The following is a 17,286-nucleotide window of genomic DNA, read 5'->3' as shown; positions in this document are numbered from 1 at the left end:
GAGTCAGACAAGGCTGTGGTCTTAGTGTGATTAGATTGACTAGTTTTCTGTGATTATGGTTTCAGTGTGTCTGCCCTATGATGCCCTCTTGCAACACCTACCGTCTTACTTGGGTTTCCCTTATCTTGGACGTGGGGTATCTCTTCACGGCTGCTCCAGCAAAGCGCAGCCGCTGCTCCTTACCTTGGACGAGGGGTATCTCCTCACCACCGGCCCTCCCGACCTTGAACGTGGAATAGCTCCTCTAGGCCCTCCAGTGCCCGAGCGGCCATCGCTCCTTGGACGTGGGGTTGCTCCTCCTGGCCGCAGCCACTGACCTCCGATGCATCGTAGCTCCTCTTGGCCACTGTCCCTGACCTCGAACATGGAGTAGTTCCTCTCTGCTGCACTCTGTGGCAAATTTGGCCTTGGAATACGGAATGAAGCAGGGCAAAGACTAATAGAGTTTTGCCAAGGAAATGCACTGGTCATAGCAAACACCCTCTTCCAACAACACAAGAGAAGACTCTACACATGTACATCACCAGATGGTCAATACCGAAATCAGATTGATTATATTCTTTGCAGCCAAAGATGGAGAAGCTCTATACAGTCAGCAAAAACAAGACCAGGAGCTGACTGTGGCTCAGATCATGAACTCATTATTGCCAAATTCAGACTTAAGTTGAAGAAAGTAGGGAAAACCACTAGACCATTCAGGTATGACCTAAATCAAATCCCTTATGATTATACAGTGGAAGTGAGAAAGAGATTTAAGGGACTAGATCTGATAGATAGAGTGCCTGATGAACTATGGATGGAGGTTCATGGCATTTAACAGGAGACAGGGATCAAGACCATACCCATGGAAAAGAAATGCAAAAAAGCAAAATAGCTATCTTGGGAGACCTTACAAATAGCTGTGAAAGAAGAGAAGGGAAAAGCAAAGGAGAAAAGGAAAGATATAAGCATCTGAATGCAGAGTTCCAAAGAATAGCAAGAAGAGATAAGAAAGCCTTCCTCAGAGATCAATGCAAAGAAATAGAGGAAAACAACAGAATGGGAAAGACTAGAGATCTCTTCAAGAAAATTAGAGATATCAAGGGAACATTTCATGCAAAGATGGGCTCGATAAAGGACAGAAATGGTACGGACCTAACAGAAGCAGAAGATATTAAGAAGAGGTGGCAAGAATACACAGAAGAACTGTACAAAAAAGATCTTCATGACCAAGATAATCAAGATGGTATGATCACTCACCTAGAGCCAGACATCCTGGAATGTGAAGTCAAGTGGGCCTTAGAGCATCACTAAGAACAAAGCTAGTGGAGGTGATGGAATTCCAGTTGAGCTATTTCAGATCCTGAAAGATGATGCTGTGAAAGTGCTGCACTCAATATGCCAGCAAATTTGGAAAACTCAGCAGTGGCCACAGGACTGGAAAAGGTCAGTTTTCATTCCAATCCCAAAGAAAGGCAATGCCAAAGAATGCTCAAACTACCGCACAATTGCACTCATCTCACACGCTAGTAAAGTAATGCTCAAAATTCTCCAAGCCAGGCTTCAGCAATATATGAACCATGAACTTCCAGATGTTCAAGCTGGTTTTAGAAAAGGCAGAGGAACCAGAGATCAAATTGCCAACATCCGCTGGATCATGGAAAAAGCAAGAGAGTTCCAGAAAAACATCTATTTCTGCTTTATTGACTATGCCAAAGCCTTTGACTGTGTGGATCACAATAAACTGTGGAAAATTCTTCAAGAGATGGGAAGACGAGAGCACCTGACCTGCCTCTTGAGACACCTATATGCAGGTCAGGAAGCAACAGTTAGAACTGGACATGGAACAACAGACTGGTTCCAAATAGGAAAAGGAGTACGTCAAGGCTGTATATTGTCACCCTGCTTATTTAACTTATATGCAGAGTACATCATGAGAAACGCTGGGCTGGAAGAAGCACAAACTGGAATCAAGATTGCCGGGAGAAATATCAATAACCTCAGATATGCAGATGACACCACTCTTATGGCAGAAAGTGAAGAGGAACTAAAAAGCCTCTTGATGAAAGTGAAAGTGGAGAGTGAAAAAGTTGGCTTAAAGCTCAACCTTCAGAAAACTAAGATCATGGCATCTGGTCCCATCACTTCATGGGAAATAGATGGGAAACAGTGGAAACAGTGCCAGACTTTATTTTTTGGGGTTCCAAAATCACTGCAGATGGTGACTGCAGCCATGAAATTAAAAGACACTTACTCCTTGGAAGGAAAGTTATGACCAACCTAGATAGCATATTCAAAAGCAGAGACATTACTTTGCCAACAAAGTTTCGTCTAGTCAAGGCTATGGTTTTTCCAGTGGTCATGTATGGATGTGAGAGTTGGACTGTGAAGAAGGTTGAGCACCAAAGAATTGATGCTTTTGAACTGTGGTGTTGGAGAAGACTCTTGAGAGTCCCTTGGACTGCAAGGAGATCCAACCAGTCTATTCTGAAGGAGATCAGCCCTGGGATTTCTTTGGAGGGAGTGATGCTAAAGCTGAAACTCCAGTACTTTGGCCACCTCATGCGAAGAGTTGACTCATTGGAAAAGACTCTGATGCTGGGAGGGATTGGGGGCAGGAGGATAAGGGGACGCCAGAGGATGAGATGGCTGGATGGCATCACTGAGTCGATGGACGTGAGTCTGAGTGAACTCTGGGAGTTTGTGATGGACAGGGAGGCCTGGCGTACTGCGATTCATGGGGTCACTAAGAGTTGGACACGACTAAGCGACTGAACTGAACTGAACTGAATAATAAGTTACGTTGATCATTTTTCCATGTGTTTATTAGCCACCTGGATGTCTTCTTTGGAGAAATACCTATTAAGGCCTTCTGCCCATTTTTTGTTTGGGTTGTTTGTTTTTCTCATGTTGAGCTGCATGTACTTCTTACATATTTTGGAGATTAATCCTTTGTCAGTTGCTCATTTGCAATTATTTTCTCCCATTCTGAGGGTTCTTTTCATCTTGTTTATGGTTTCCTTTGCTATCTGAAAGCTTTTGAGTTTAGTTAGTTACATACCGTTTATTTCCATTACTCTAGAAGGTGGGTCATAGAGGATCTTCCTGTCACTTACGTCAAAATGTGTTCTGCCTATGTTTTCCTCTAAGTTTTACAGTATCCTTGTGTGCTCAGTCGCTTCAGTCATGTCTAACTCTCTGTGACTTCATGGACTGCACCTCACCAGGCTCCTCTGTCTGTAAGATTCTCCAGGCAAGAATACTGGAGTTGCCATGCCCTTCTCCAGGGAATCTTCCCAACCCAGGGATCAAACCCACACCTCCTGCATCCTCTGAACTGCAGGCAGATTCTTTACTCACTGAGCCACCTGGGAAGCCATTTAGGTCTTTAATCAATTTTGAGTTTATCTTTGTATGGTGTTAGGGAGTATTCTCATTTCATTCTTTTTCATGTAGCTGTCCAGTTTTCCTAGCACCACTTCTTGAAGAGGCTGTCTTTTCTCCATTTTCTATTCTTGCCTCCTTTGCCAAAGATAAGGTGCTCATAGGTGTGTAGGTTTATCTCTGGGCTTTCTGTCTTGTTCCATTGGTTTATATTTCTGTTTTTTTTGTTAGTACCATACTGTCTTGATGACTGTAGTTTTGTGAAAGTGAAAGTCGCTCAGTTGTGTCTGACTCTTTGCGACCCCATCGACTGTAGTCCATGGAATTCTCCAGGCCAGAATACTGGAGTGGGAACCCAGGTCTCCCGCCTTGCAGGCGGATTTTTTTACCAGCTGAGCCACAAGGGAAGTGTGGTAATTTTGTAGTACAGTCTGAAACAAGGAAGGTTGATTCCTCTAGCTTCATTCTTCTTTCTTAAGACTGCTTTGGCTATTCTGGGGTCTTTTATTTTACCATATGAATTGTGAATTTTTTTGTTCTAGTTCTGTGAAAAAATGCCATTGACAATTTGATAAGGATTGCCTTAAATCTGTAGATAGCTTTGAGTAATATTGTCATGTCACAATATTGGTTCTTCCAATCCAGGAACATGATATATCTTCCATCTGTTAATGTTGTCTTTTATTTTTTTTTTATCAGTGTCTTATAGTTTTCTGCATACACCTCTTCTGCGTCCTTCAGTTTTCAGTTCAGTTACTCAGTCGTGTCCGACTCTTTGAGACCCCATGAACTGCAGCACGCCAGGCCTCCATGTCCAAACCAAGTCCTGGAGTTCACCCAAACCCATGTCCATTGAGTCGCCTTAGGTAGGTTTATTCCTAGGTATTTTATTATTTCACATGTGCATATTCTTCTAACTACAACCACAACAAGATACAGAACTATTTCATCAACATAAAGATTTCCCTCTTGCTATGCCTCTTTAGTCACTTCTGCCCCACTCCCTACCTCCCAACATCTCCAAGCCCTATCAATCAGTAATCTGTTTTCTATCACTATAATTTTTCATTCACTATAATTTTTATGTGAATGAAATCATGAAGTATGTGACCTTTTGATATTGACTTTTTCACTCAGCATAACTCCCTGAGGTATATCCAAGTTATATCCTGCATCAGTAGTTCATTTATTTTTAGTGCTGAGCAGCATTCTATGGTATGGTGGTACTACCACCTGTTTAACCATTCACCTGTTGAAGGCCATTTCAGTTGTTCCCTGTTTTTTGGCTGTTATAAATAAGAGTGCTTTAAACATTTGTGTACAGGTTTTTGTGTAAATATAAGTTTTCATTGCTCTGGGATAAATGCCTAAGAATGTAATTGTGGGGTCATATAGTAACTGCATGTTTAGTTCTGTAAAAAAATTGCTAGACTCTTTCTTAAATGGCCATACCATTTACATTTCTGCTAGCAATGAACAAGTGATCTAGTTTCTTGTCATCCTCACTAGCATTTGCTGTTACCACTGCTTTTTATTTTAGCTATTCTGAAAAGCTTCTGGTGATATCTCATTGTGATTTTAATTTGCACTTCAACAACATTGAACATCAATGTCTTGTCATGCCACTGGCTCATTATATAATTGGATTGTTTGCTTTTTTATCACTGAGTTTTGAGAGTTCTCTATACGTCCTAGATACGAGCCCTTTGTCAGAGATGTGGTTTGCAAATATTTTTTTTCTGTTTGTAGCTTGTCTTAACAAGCTACATCATCTTAACAAGGCCTTTTGCAGAATAAGTTTTTAATTTTGATGAGGTTCAATTTAATATTTTCCTACATGTCATTATTAAGAACTTGTCACTAAGCACTAGGTCTTAAAGGTTTTCTATGTTTTCTTATAAAGTTTTATAGTTTTAAGTGTTACATTTAAATCTATGACTCATTTTAAATTGATTTTTGTGTAACGTGTGAGCAATTTTTCAAATAAATTGTATTATTCTTCTACTAATAAATTGTATATACTCATGGTAGAAAAATAAGCAAACGCCTGACATTAGGACAAAGAAAATTTAAAATTTTCATAATCCTACCACTTATAGAAAATCATTACATTTAGTATATGTCTTCCCAGCTTTTTTTTTATTCTTTACACACACACACACACACAACATACATATATATATATATATATATATATATATATGTACACTTAGGTTCCTTCCAATTCCTTTTGAAGATGAGGGAAAATTTCAAAATGAAACTTAAAGTTAGATGAAATTTCATTCTCTTTCTTATTCATCCTTTAATCGGCCAGCTTTACAGATGAGAAAACTAAAGCTTAGACAGAATAGACAGCTTGCCTTCTGAAAAGTCCAGTCAGGATTTGCACTCAGCTCAACCTGACCACCAATCATCTCTTGCTATACTATACTCCACACAAGGCTGAATTACCAAAGGGAAAAAAAAAAAGCCAACAGCTAGGAAAGAGAAAAGCAGAGGCAAAATGATTTGTTCAAGGGTAGTTTGGTGAGCCAAGCTGTAACTAATATGGAGGTAGGCTATACCCTAACAGCCTGGCCTGGAGGTCTAGAAAAGATACCCAGGGAGAAATGAATACTTTCAAAAACAACAAATTAAGCATAGAGGGTCAGAATATTATACAAATACTAAGAAGATAGAACTTAAATGTGGCTGAAGAGTTTTTATTATTAAAATAGATTATTTTCCACAGGAGTCACAACAGAAAAATGAGCAGTGGAAATTTCTAGAATAAAAAAGTTTAAAAAGCAGCTATAAAAGATATTTTGGGAACAATTACGGGAAATTCAAATGTGGACTGGCATCTGATGACAAGTTAATGTTGATTTTCTCAGGTGTGACATGGAGTAGTGTAATAATGTATGCAACTTTCAAACGGGTGGGAGACTGAGGAAGCTCTGATTATGTCTGGAGAGAAAGAGAAAATGTGGCAAAATATTAACCTATGTCGTATGGAGGTAGAAAGAACACCGGTGTTCGTTGTGTCATTATTTTACTCATTTCGGTTTACTTTCAAAATAAAAGTTACGTGTTCGGGTGGGAAGAATTTCCTGACTCCTTTTTGTAGTAAAACTTGCCTGAGTCATTGTGAGCAGAGAGCCCCCTCTAGGTGACATCGGTCATTCTAATCATTTTGAGTATTCGGGGAGTTTTTTTTTTTTTTTTTTAACCCTGGGCATTGGAAGACCTGGCACTTGCAGCAGCACCAGTTTTCTTTTGGGATCATTTAATGCTGTCTGCCTTGTTCTTCCTTTCTTAATTAAGGTATCGTAAGGCAATGGCCACCCACTCCAGTGTTCTTGCCTGGAGAATCCCAGGGACGGGGGAGCCTGGTGGGCTGCCGTCTATCGGGTCGCACAGAGTCGGACACGACTGAAGAGACTTAGCAGCAGTAGCAGAAGCAGCAGGTATAGGACAGTGATTCACAGACAGCCGGCACTCGTTAACCAGAATACTCCTCCCCTCTGGTTCTCCTAAACAGAAAGGTAGCCAATATTGTATTTTTGGCGTCAAATTGAAAGAAAAACGAAACAAAAAAGTACTTTCCCTGACCGGGAATCGAACCCGGGCCGCGGCGGTGAGAGCGCCGAATCCTAACCACTAGACCACCAGGGAACACATAAGAGAGCCCTCTACAGTAAGCTAGACAAACTGTAAAAGAGGTGACGTAAACTGGGTTCCTGAATGCGGTTGCTTGAACCTCCGGTATTCAAACCGCCTCCCTCTTCCACCTGACCGGTCTCTCGGCCGCTGCAAAACCGAAGAAAACATAATGGAGAACCGAAGCAACTGTGAAGTCTAAATATGGCCGCCGTCTCAGAAACAGAAAACAAAACCACCAGCACTAACGGGAAATGTTCTTGGGTATGTTCGCGAAAGGTTGCAAAAACGCGCCTGTCAGAAGTGGGATTCGAACCCACGCCTCCATACGGAGACCAGAATGCCCTAGGGGAAGGTAGACACCTTGAGTCTGGCGCCTTAGACCACTCGGCCATCCTGACACGCTGAAGGGAGGATGTTCCTGAACGGCCTGCTTTCTGCGACAGGCTGATGTGCTGTCCCGCCTTCCTGGGCAGGCTGTCGGCGGATCCACCAGGTCAGGGCGGAGGAGAACCTTGCGCTGGGCGCCTGCGGCTGGATGCGGAGGAGCTCTTGGAGAATGCCGGGTTTGCAGTTCCTGCCGACTGCCTAGGCTCTCAGGTTGGCAGGAAAATCGAGTCAAGAAGCAAGGACAATCCCGCTAGAAAACCAGAGGGTTTAGTGACCATCCGACCCAGCAAAGGAAGGAAACTACAGTAGCAAAAGCAAAAAGAAAGTGCCAGGTGTCTGCCCACCGGGCGACCCGCTACTGCCAGATCCCGGGCTCCCGCCACAAGTGCCTGGCCCTAGCTGGGGAAAACTGGCTAGTTGAGTGAATACAAGGAAATCATATGGAAATAGCTTGCCACAGAGGAAGCAACAGTGATTGCTGCTGTTGTTTCAAAATTATTAGGGCTTCTGCCTTATTGTCTTTGGCATACCCATCCTTTTAAGACCCACACCTCTTCCTCTGCCAAGTCACCCAGTCCTGGCTAGAGATAATGGGGGGCTATCAGTGTTAAAGAAAAACATTGCTCATTCATGACACCCCTTAAAGCACTGTAAGGAAGACTTTATTAAATGGGTGGTGTGGGGGATGGGAATCAAGATATGTATGGTTTATTACTGCACCAGGGTCTTGCAGTGGGAGAGGTGAGATTGGATTTAACTCTGAGTACAAGTGAGACTGGAAATTTATAGCCAAAGACAGAGGTAGGGTGCATTCAGTGGATGAAAAATTACTAAGGGCGCGGGGCCGGGGGAGCGGGGAGGATTCTGTCCGAAAGGATATCTAACAGGGCTCTTGCTGAAGGTGGACCAGGATATTAGATATCGCCTGGTAAAGGACCAGGAACCCCATTATATATTCAGAGTGATAATGTATCAAGGATGGGGCATTCTGGTTAAACATACTTAGCAGGATTTTTGCTAAAATTGAACGTTATAGAGACAAGCATGAAAGTCCAAAGTCAGGCCTCGTTGAAAAAGATTTCGGGGTAGGGGGGGCAGTTTTAACAAAAGAGTGCAAAGATAGCAAGTGTGCTTTAGCATCAACCGGAAAGTCCTGCTTCTTGTGCTCCAGACCACATGCATTCAATCATTCATTCGTTCATTTATTCACTGAGTCTTAATCGATACGTTTTTGTTGTTCAGTTGATTAGTCTTGTCCCACTCTTTGTGGCCCCGTGGACTGCAGCACGGCCAGGCTTCCTCCCTGTCCTTCACTATCTCCTGCAGCTTGGTCGAACTCGTGTACATTGAGTTGGTAATGCCATCCAACCATCTTGTCCTCTGTCACCCCCCTTTTCCTCCTGCCTTCAATATTTCCTAGCATCTGGGTCTTTTCTAATAAGTCAGTTCTTTGCATCAGGTGGCCAAAGTATTGGAGCTTCAGCTTCAGCATCAGTCCTTCCAGTGAATATTCAGGATTGACTTCCTTTAGGTTTGATCTCCTTGCAGTCAAGGGGCTCTCAAGAGTCTTCTCCAACATCACGGTTCAGAAGCATGAATTCTTCTGCACTTAGCTTTCCTTATGGTCCAACCCTCACATCCATACATGACTACTGGAAAAACCATAGCTTTGACTAGACAATCCTTTGTTGGAAATTGATACAACAGTGAACAAGGAGGAGGGCTGTACCCTGGCAAACTGACTGCTAGTGAAGGGGATAGTCAGCCCAAAGGAACATACAGGCTGTGAGGACAAAACAAAAACAGCAATGACATGGTGGAGGTCTATTTTTAGACTGTGATTGGCAAGTAAGATCTCACTGCCTTTTTCTAAAAATAATTTTCAAAAAGTAAAACACATGATTCCCATGCAAGTATATAAGTGATGCACGTATCAAGATTTTACTCAACTCATTAATGAGGGTCCCTGTACGATGTTATAACCAATTCAAAGGAGATTTTGAAGGGTTTTTTCTTTTTTTTTTTAAATAGACAAGGGGATTTGAAAAGAGATTGCTAACAGATGTGCGATGGGTTAATTTATCAAGGGTATGATACTTAAGGTATGGTTTCTACCTTGGGGTTGTTTTTTTTTTAATAGACAAGGGGATTTGAAAAGAGATTGCTAACAGATGTGAGATGGGTTAATTTATCAAGAGTATGATATTTAAGGTATGGTTTCTACCTTGGGGCTGTTTTTTTCTACCAGAAATAAATCAGGTGCCTCTCTTCACCCGTATTGTGCACCTTGTATTGTGATACATAGGAATCTTTTGGCCTTGCTCCCACACAGAAGCCCTTTGCATCACTGTCGATTTTCTACAGGTTAATTTCTACCCAGACAGAACTCTAAAATAGTCAAAAGAAGCCAGGCAAAGGTGCAAATGGAATCAGATAATCCCCCAAAGAAGTGCTAGACAATGTCAAGTACTCCACTGTAAGGATACCTTGTGTCCAAGAGAATCAAACCGAACAGCAGTGAAAGCTGTAAGAACACATTTTATCCAAGAACTATTGTAGTAGGAGAAAAGAGACCTTATATAATAGCTGCTGCCAAGTCGCTTCAGTCGTGTCCAACTGTGCGACCTCATAGACGGCAGCCCATGAGGCTCCGCCGTCCCTGGGATTCTCCAGGCAAGAACACTGGAGTGGGTTGCCATTTCCTTCTCCAATGCATGAAAGTGAAAAGTGAAAGTGAAGTCACTCAGTCGTGTCCGACTCCTAGCGACCCCATGGACTGCAGCCTACCAGGCTCCTCTGTCCATGGGATTTTCCAGGCAAGAGTACTGGAGTGGGGAGCCATTGCCTTCTGCGAATAGAACTGGGCTCAGTTCCAAATACAGCAAGGAAAAGTGGGGATTTATAGCTAAGGAGCAGGGTGGGGTTGGTGGATGGAAAATGGCTATGAGGAGACATCAAGAGTAGAGAGATTCTTGCTGCTGCTGCTGCTGCTGCTGCTAAGTCACTTCAGTTGTGTCTGACTCTGTGCGACCCCATACACGGCAGCCCACCAGGCTCCGCCGTCCCTGGGAGTCTCCAGGCAAGAACACTGGAGTGGGTTGCCATTTCCTTCTCCAATGCATGAAAGTGAAGTTGCTCAGTCGAGTCCGACTCTTAGCGACCCCATGGACTGCAGAAAATCCCGTCCGTGGGATTTTCCAGGCAAGAGTACTGGAGTGGGGTGCCATTGCCTTCTCCGGAGATTCTTGCTAAACTGATATAATAAAATTTCTGCTGAAGGCAGGCCAGGGTCATCCTATATTACCTGGAAGATGGGGAGGGGGATGAGGAATTTGTTTAGCTGTGGGGGGTGAGCAGATATTAAAGGTAAGGGGATTCTCACTAGAACCCTAGCAGGATTCTTATGAAAATTAGACTGTACAAGGCAGAGCATGGAAGCCCAAGATCAAGGTTTAGTTGAAAAGAGGGCTCAGAGGAGCCTGACTAAATTTTGGTCAAAGTGGGAATTTTTGTCACTAATAATCTCTTTTCTATTTCCAAGTTTTAGATAATTTTTTCTTTCACATTGGAGCCTTCACTGAAGGGAGGACATAAGCACTGGGAGAAGGGGAGGGACGTTTTCCACAACCCTGACAATAATATTCTAATTTCTCTGGTGGTCTACTTGGCCTTTAGGAACTTCTGGCCAGTCTGACCTTACCGCAAGTCTCTCATGTACCCCAGTGAGCTAGCTGAATTTTCCTCAACATGCTTAATCAGCCTTCATTCCTTCTAGCTCACCCAGAAAGTCCTGAGAGCCTGGGGGGTAAGGACCGTGGATGTAGCAGAGAAGAACACAAAATACTTATCTGTACTTTAGAAGCTCATGTTCCAGCAAAGAAAGATGGAAAGTAAACAAAATAATTATATGTGGGGGAGTAATAAGTACTATGAAGAAAAATAGAGAAAGAAGGATAAAGGGAGAGGTAGGTGGTTCAGAAGGTCTTTCAGGATATGGCTTTTGAGTAGACTGTCAGTGAATGACCAGATAAAATATCTGTGGGGAGAGAGAAGAGCAGATGCAAAGTCCAGCAAAGAATGCAAAACAGCGTGGCAGGGACTGCTTGGCTTGGTTCCATCCTGTATATTGACACTGAGTGAAGAGGAGAGCTGAGGTTGGTAAGATATTGCCTGCATGGAGAGTAGATGGGAGAGCACAAGAATGAAGCAGAGAGAACAGTCGAGAGGCTACTGCAAGCTCCCTTGGACAGACCATGGGGCAGCAGGCCAGATGGAGATAGACAGTCAAATTCTGGATCTATTTTGAAGCTGGAGTCAATAAGATTTGTTGACGCACAAGAAAGAAAGAAGTGGCATGTAATAAGAGGTGTTTGCTGCTGCTGCTGCTGTTGCTGCTAGGTCGCTTCAGTCATGTCCAGACTCTGTGCGACCCCATAGACGGCAGCCCACCAGGCTCATCCATCCCTGTGATTCTCCAGGAAAGAATGCTGGAGTGGGTTGCCATTAACTGGCCAGTAGGGAAGCCAGGGAGGAGGCAGATTGTGGAGAGAGAGTATGGTTTTCGATCTTCAAGTTTAAGATGTCTATTAGAGATGTCAAGTAGCAAATAAATACAAGCATCTGAAGTACTGTGGGAGATATAAAAGTGGAAACTCATTAGCCAATAAATTGTACTTATCTGTATCCCTGCCATAAAACAGGGAATTCTCTGGCAGTCCAGCGGTTAGGACTATGTGATCCCATTTCAGGGAACATGGGTTGGATCCCTGGTCCGGGAACCAAGATACTGCATATGCAAAGGGCAAAAGAAAAAAAAAAAAAGCCATAAAATAGAATGAGGTCACTTGGAAAGTGAGGCCAAGGACTGAACCCTGGATCATTCCAGTAAGCTGAGAAAGAAGAGGAAGCTGCACAGAAGGCTGAGAAAGAATGGCCACTGAGAAAGAAAGAAAAAGAGGAGACTGTGATTTGCAGAAGCCGAGTGGAGAAAGAAGGTAGAGGAGAAAAGCAGTGATTGGAAGTCCAATGCTGCCAAGGGGAGTAAGTCGAGAACCCAGAGGGTCAGACTTCTGGTGAGGTTGGAGGAGAGACTGGAGATGGTGACAGGACATACTGATGCCCTGTGGGAGGTATTCTGCCTTAACGGGGATCAGCAATATGGAATGCTGGCTGCAGGAGACCACAGAATCAAGGTTTCGATTTATTTGAAAACAGACATTACATGGTGTGTTGTATTGATGGCAATGATCCAGTGTTGTTTCTCTCCTCAGCATTTCTTTGGACCTCTCTGGCCATGTGGTGAGGTCTACTTCCTGTGGGTTTGGTTTTTTAAAAAAACTGAAAAGAAATAGAAATAACATAAAGTTAACTATTCAAAGTAGCATTTAATACATTCACAATGTTGTACAAGCACTGTCTCTGTTTAAGTTCCAAAATATTTTCATCATTCCAAAAGGACACCTTGTACCTGTTAAGCAGTTGCTCCCTGTTTTAGTCAGCTTGGGCTCCTGTAATAAAACGCTGAAGACTGGGTGGCATAATAAAAATTTATGTTCTTATGCTTCTGAGGGCCCACTCTTATGTCTTATCTAAATCTAATTAGCTCCCAAAGGCCCCATCTTAAAATATCATCACACTGGGGAGTAGGGGTTCAACATGTAAATTTGGGATTGTGCAATTCAGTCCTCAGCATTCCCTATTCCTCCCTTCATCTGGCCCCTGGCAATCACCAATCTGCTTTATATCTCTGTGAATTTACCTCTTCTGACTATTTCATATAAATGGAATTTATATATGATCATATTATATATAATCTTTTATGCAGGGCTTCTTTCACTGAGCACACACACCAAGGAAGCATGCACCCATATTGTAGCATATATCAGTACTTCATTCCCTTTTTATGGCTGAATAATATTTCATTGTATGGAAATATCACAGTTTGTCCATTGACAGACATTTGAGCAATGTTTGCCTTTGTGAATGTGCTCCCATAAACTTGTGTGTACATGTGCTTAAGTACTTATTTTCAACTCTTTGGCTAAATAACTAGGAATAGAATTGCTGAGTCATTGGTAATTCTGTTTGGGTCATTGGAATCTATTTTGCACAGTTGTTGAACGATTTACATTCCCACTGGCCACGTATGAGAGTTCCAATTTCTCCTATTTCCCCCTTGCCTTTTTAAAAAAGTATGGCCACTCTTACTGGGTATGAAGTGGTTCTTCCTATGGTTTTGATTTGCATTTCCATAAAGCTTAATATAGGCCTCCCTGGTAACTCAGATGGTAAAGAATCTGCCTGTGATGCAGGAGGCCCTGATTTGATTCCTGGGTTGGGAAGATCTGCTGGAGAAGGGATAGGCTACCCACTCCGATATTTTCAGGCTTCCCTGGTGGCTCAGCTGGTAAAGAACCCACCTGCAGTGTGGAAGACCTGGGTTCAACCCCTGGGTTGGGAAGATCCCGTGGAAAAAAGAAAGGCTACCTACTCTAACATTCTGGCCTGGAGAATTCCACAGAGTGTAGTCAGGTTGCAAAGAGGCAGATACCACTGAGTGACTTTCAAAGAATAATATATTTTCATGTGCTTGTTTTTCACTAGTATGTCTTCTTTGGAGAAATGTGTATTCCTTTGTCCATTTAAAGAATTGAGTTGTTTGTCTTTTATTATTCAGTTGTAAGAGTACTTTGTCTTTTCTGGATACTAGACCTTTATTATTTATATGATTTGCAAGTTTTTTTTTCCATTCTATAGGTTGTCTTTTCATTTTTAAAAAAAGATTTGTTTATTTTCTGCACATGGGCTTTCTCTAGTTGTGGTGAGCAAGAACTATTCTTCATTGTGGTTCGTGGACTTCTCGTTGTCATGGCTTCTCTTGTCGCTGAGCACAGGCTCTAGGTAGGTTTCAATAGCTGCAGTGTGTGAGCTCAGAAGTTGCAGTTCACAGTCTCCAGAGTGTGGGCTCAGCAGTTGTGGCACATGGGCCTAGTTGTTACATGGCATAGGATCTTTCTCGACCAAGAATCAAACTAGTGTCCCCTGAATTACAAGGTGGATTCTTAACCAATGGACCACCAGGGAAGCCGTGTCTTTTCATTCTTCATAACGTCCCTGATGCACAAATTTTTTCATTTTGATTATATGTAATTTTTCTGTTCTTTTTTTGCTCATGCTTTTGGTACCCTGAGAATCCACTGCCAAATCTAAGGTCATAAAGATTTATCCCTAGTTTTTTCCAATAGTTTCATTATTTTATCTCATATTTATGTTGTTGATCTATTTTAAATTAATTTTGGTGTGTATGCGGTAGGGGATCCAACTGCATTCTCTGTATGTGGATGTCTAGCTGTATTAACACCATTTGTTTAAGAGACTATTCTTTTCATACATGATATTTTACATGTTTCAATATCATGTATGAAACGAGATGCCAGTCCAGGTTCCATGCACGATACTGGATGCTTGGGGCTAGTGCACGGGGACGACCCAGAGGGATGGTGTGGGTAGGGAGGAGGGAGGAGGGTTCAGGATGGGGAACACATGTATATCTGTGATGGATTCATTTTGATATTTGGCAAAACTAATACAATTATGTAAAGTTTAAAAATAAAATAAAAAAAAAAAAAAAAAAGAGACTATTCTTTCCCCATGGCTCAAAATTCATTGACCCTAGGTAGATGGGCTTATTTCCGGTGTCTCAGTTCCATTCCAGCAGTCTATATGTCTTCCTTTATTCTAGTACCACTCCTCTTTTGATGACCTTTATTATATTTTTGTAATAAGTTTTGAAATCAGGGAGTATGAGTCCTTCAATTTTGTTCTTTTTATTCAAGAATGTTGAGGCTATTCGAGGGCCCTTGTAATTATAGATGCATTTGAGAACTGGCTTTTCTATTTCTGAAAAAAAAAAAATGAAATTTTCTTACAGATTACATCACTATGGGTGGTTTTGACTCTTGACAATATTGTGTTCCAGGCAATGAATATGGGGTATCATTCCATTTATTTAAGCCTTTAGTTTATTTCAGCAATGTTTTATAGTTTTCAATGTAAAAAGTCTTTGACCTTTCTAGTTAAATTTATGTACAGATATTTTATTCTTTTGGGGTTATTGTAAATGGTATTGCTGGTATATAGAAATGCAACTGAATTTTGTGTGTTTTGATCTTGTATTCTACAATTTTGCTGAACAATTACAATTTTTTATTAGCTCTAGTAGTGTCTCTCTCTGTGTGTGTGTGTGTATTTGGGATTTTTAACCTACAGGATCATGTCATATGTAATGAGAGCAAGTTTTACTTTTTCCTTTCCAATTTGGATGCCTTCTATTTCTCTGTCTTGCCTAAGAGTTTTTGCAAGAATTTTTAGTGCAATATTGAATACTAATGGTGAGAATGGACATTTCGTCTTGTTTCTGATTTAACTGGGAAGGTTTTCAGTCTTTCCGCATTGGCTATGTTCTTAGTTGTGGGATTTTCATATGTGCCTTTGATCACGTCAAGAAAGATCCCTCACATTGTTTTTAAATACATAAGACAAAATACATGGGTTTACAAAGGAAACTAATTATGTTGAAATTGTTATAAAAATACTAAAATTAATTTGTGCTATAGTACTATGTGTGCTTATTTATTAACACATTAAATAACAAGATACAGAGCATTTTGAGTTAGTGATAAGTATAAATGACATTCTGAAATACCTGCAACTGTAATGTGGTATGAAAGTATCTATGATTTTTTTCTCATGACATAGGTCCTACTAATACTACTGTGGCTTGCTGTCTCCTTTATTGATGGAAGGAGAGGCTCGATTTTAGTCAGAGTTTTTGGAAGACAGATAAATGGAATGTTTCCCTTTAAAACTCATAGGTATCTGAATTCCCTCCACTGGAATCTCAGCTTTCAGTTCAGTTCAGTTCAATTCAGTCGCTCAGTCATGTCTGACTCTTTGCAAGCCCATGAATTGCAGCACGCCAGGCCTCCCTGTCCATCACCAACTCCTGGAGTTCACTCAAACTCATGTCCATCGAGCCGGTGATGCCATCCCGCCATCTCATCCTCTGTAGTCCCCTTTTCCTCCTGCCGCCAATCCCTCCCAGATCAGAGTCTTTTCCAATGAGTCAACTCTTCGCATGAGGTGGCCAAAGTATTGGAGTTTCAGCTTTAGCATCAGTCCTTCCAAAGAAACCCAGGACTGATTTCCTTTAGGATGGACTGGTTGGATCTCCTTGCAGTCCAAGGGACTCTCAAAAGTCTTCTCCAACACCACAGTTCAAAAGCATCAATTCTTTGGCGCTCAGCCTTCTTCACAGTCCAACTCTCACATCCATACACGACCACAGGAAAAACCATAGCCTTGACTAGATGGACCTTTGTTGGCAAAGTAATGTCTCTGCTTTTGAATATGCTATCTAGGTTGGTCATAACTTTCCTTCCAAGGAGTAAGTGTCTTTTAATTTCATGGGTGCAGTCACCATCTGTAGTGATTTGGGAGCCCCCAAAATTCAAGTCTGACACTGTTTCCACTGTTTCCCCATCTATTTCCCATGAAGTGATGGGACCAGATGCCATGATCTTCGTTTTCTGAATGTTGAGCTTTAAGCCAACTTTTTCACTCTCCTCTTTCACTTTCATCAAAAGGCTTTTGAGTTCCTCTTCACTTTCTGCCATAAGAGTGGTGTCATCTGCATATCTGAGGTTATTGATATTTCTCCCAGCAATCTTGATCCCAGATTGTGCTTCTTCCAGCCCAGCATTTCTCATGATGTACTCTGCATATAAGTTAAATAAGCAGGGTGACAATATACAGCCTTGACGTACTCCTTTTCCTATTTGGAACCAGTCTGTTGTTCCATGTCCAGTTCTAACTGTTGCTTCCTGACCTGCATAT

General features: G+C 41.9%; 2 non-coding genes across 2 annotated transcripts; both read right to left on the bottom strand.

Annotated features, from left to right (window-relative positions):
• Nucleotides 1-6,945: 6,945 nt before the first annotated feature.
• TRNAE-CUC (transfer RNA glutamic acid (anticodon CUC)) lies at nt 6,946-7,017 on the bottom strand. Its single transcript has one exon. It is a non-coding gene; the product is annotated as a tRNA-Glu (tRNA).
• A 280-nt stretch (nt 7,018-7,297) lies between these two features.
• Nucleotides 7,298-7,403, bottom strand: TRNAL-CAA (transfer RNA leucine (anticodon CAA)). Its single transcript has 2 exons — nt 7,366-7,403; nt 7,298-7,343 (listed from the first exon to the last, which is right to left on the bottom strand). It is a non-coding gene; the product is annotated as a tRNA-Leu (tRNA).
• Nucleotides 7,404-17,286: the final 9,883 nt, after the last annotated feature.

This window comes from Bos mutus, chromosome 7, assembly GCF_027580195.1.
Source record: "Bos mutus isolate GX-2022 chromosome 7, NWIPB_WYAK_1.1, whole genome shotgun sequence".
NCBI lineage: Eukaryota > Metazoa > Chordata > Mammalia > Artiodactyla > Bovidae > Bos > Bos mutus.
The sequence above is the reverse complement of the archived record's forward strand: the minus strand, read 5'-3'. Positions and strand labels throughout refer to the sequence as shown.